The sequence below is a fragment of the Anneissia japonica genome, unplaced genomic scaffold, assembly GCF_011630105.1.
Source record: "Anneissia japonica isolate Jap-2015-1 unplaced genomic scaffold, ASM1163010v1 scaffold1165_len1893470_cov193, whole genome shotgun sequence".
Taxonomy (NCBI): domain Eukaryota; kingdom Metazoa; phylum Echinodermata; class Crinoidea; order Comatulida; family Comatulidae; genus Anneissia; species Anneissia japonica.
Genome location: NW_022709613.1, coordinates 1843158 through 1845674, shown reverse-complemented (window position 1 = coordinate 1845674; position 2517 = coordinate 1843158). Strand labels below are relative to the sequence as shown.

Below are 2517 nucleotides of genomic sequence, written 5' to 3'. Positions count from 1 at the left end.
CGCATGCGCGCGTATAGCTTTAATGTTTTGTTTTGGTGACAACATAGCCGATGTAAGTCATGTGATTGCGATCCACCCAATCACACGCGCGTATATCGAATCCCGTGAAACCGAGTTGGCCAAACTCTCTATCTACGGCTCTGCTGTCGGGCAGATCATGGCGCCATCACTGGGTGTAGTAGGCTTACGTGTATTTGACGTAGCGCGCCTACTACCCGTTGTACACATACCGTACTACACGGGGTATTAGTTTCACATAGTTGTTCCATGAGTGGTACAACTGTGTCAAAATACCACGCACAGTACGCGTAGTACGTGATCTGGTATTTCTATTGTTGACTACGTTTAGGCCTGAGAGATATGCCAGGCGTATCTAACGCCGGGCATACGTTAATCCATGGCATAACTAGCGAGATGTCCAGACTGGACGATTAACGTAACGCTAGCGTAAGTATTCGAGCGAAATTTTCGTATTCGTAATCACGGATTTCATTTCCTGTTTACATCTAGGCTTCTAACGGCTATGTTCAGACACAACGAGTTACGCTAGCGTAACGTTAATCAAGAGGCGTGAACTTGTGTGCAGCGTAGAGAACGCCAGTGTATTAACGGGCAATCACTGGCTCCAGCATACCCAAGATTAGCGTACGTCACTGAGTTACGACATGCATCAATGATTTCAACTCGGCCAGGACTTGATCCGGGCTTAATGTGAACGTAGCTTTAGCCTAGATGTTTACGCAGCAGCAGGAGACGCTTATAATATCTTTACGTGTGGTACGCGTAGGCCTAGTACATGTAGTACGAGTGGTATTTTGATACCGTTGTATCGAGTCCGCAATCCAGTGGCGTAGAAAAATATTTTTCATTGGGGGGATGATTGGCGTGTTAGCCAGTGTCGTAACATGCGCGGTGGGTGGGGTAGGGGGAAAACTGCCCCTCCCCTGACGGTTTTTACCGGGCCGACCAAGTCGTCGTACCGGGCTGGGTAATAAGAGAAAAGAAAGAGGGGAGAGGGAGGGAAAGAGAAAGAAGCGGAAAAGAAAAGGAAAGAAAAAGAGAAGATAAAATAAAGACAAGAATAAAAAGGAAGATATCATAATGACCAGACTCACAACACCCATGCAACCCCTTCTCCACTTCAAAAACTCTCATAACTCCTTTGATCTATGCTGCCCGATGGCGTAACCACTGGGGGACAAGGAGAAAATATCTATCTTTGAAAAATCTTCCCCACCTCCCCCCCCCCCCTTTATAAATGCGCTTTCATCCCTTGAAAGTGCCTAAAAACCTCAAATTTCGCGCGCATTTCTTGTTAACATGGCCCAATTTCCTCTAAAAATTGCACATTTTAGGGAGTTTTGATCAATTCCAACATTTTTCGCGCGCTCGAAATTAGAATTAAAAACACCGGGGGACAAGGGGAAAATATCCATCTTTGGAAATCTTTCTCCACTCCTTGACAAATGCATCCTCAGAAAGTGCCTAAAATTCTCTAATTCTTTGCGCGCATTTCTTTTTATATCGGTAGGACAATTTCCTCTATAAATTGCACATTTTAGATAGTTTTCATCAATTCCGACGAAATTAGAATTAAAAACACAAAAATATTTTATTTTTTAGAGATTTTTTTAGTTTTATCCTTTTAAGTTATTTAAACACATAATAGTCCCAAACTCAAGAAAGACAAATTTAAGATAGATCATTTTAACCTAAAAGAAGGGCCTCAATGTGTATAGATAGTGAGAGAATGTGTTTGTAATAAATACAACCATGATGAAAATGCTTATATTTATGCTTATAGGCCACACGTGTGTGGCCTATATTATAAATAAGATAAGCCCTATGTCGTATTGTTTTCTATATGGGGAGTGGGGTGGGGTGGGGTGGGTATGATAAATTACTAACCGGGAAATTATGAAAATATTATTATTATTATTAATATTATTAATGTTGTGATGATGCTGTTTGTACTGTTCTTTAGTTTTATTAAAGAGGGCCCCTTAATGTCAGTTAACCTACTGGGCTAAACTAGAAGGGTTACCCTCTTTAAAGATGGTTGAAATAAAAAAAAATATACCCACTCTGACCCAAGACCCCTGTTACGCGCCTGGTGTTAGCGCCAATGTGTGCCCTTGTGCGGACAGGAGATGTGCCCCCCTCTGAAGCTGAAAACCTTGTTTTTGCAAAATAAATTGATGCAATTTGCTGTTATAGGCCTAATCAATAAATTCCTCTTCAACCGATATAACCTTAAACATTCTTGGAATTGATATAACATTACTGATGTCGTACACACCCTTCAGTGTGAAATGTGGCTCTCTTTGCAAGCAAATCTAACATCTAAGGAAAGAAGAGCTTAGATGGGTACCAGATAATAATTTTGTTATCAACATTAATATATTATGCTAATTTTCATCTTTGTAAGCGCATAAGACAGTGCAAATTATTTCTGTGACAGTCTTTTGAAGTGTGTAAAGCTCCATTTTATCCCATACATAGTCAAAATATTGGGGG

At 40.9% G+C, this 2517-nt stretch overlaps 1 protein-coding gene across 1 annotated transcript in view; it reads right to left on the bottom strand.

Moving 5' to 3' along the window:
• The window catches only part of LOC117106840, a 15668-nt gene that overhangs the window by 4268 nt on the left and 8883 nt on the right, over positions 1-2517 (bottom strand). The window lies entirely within an intron of this gene.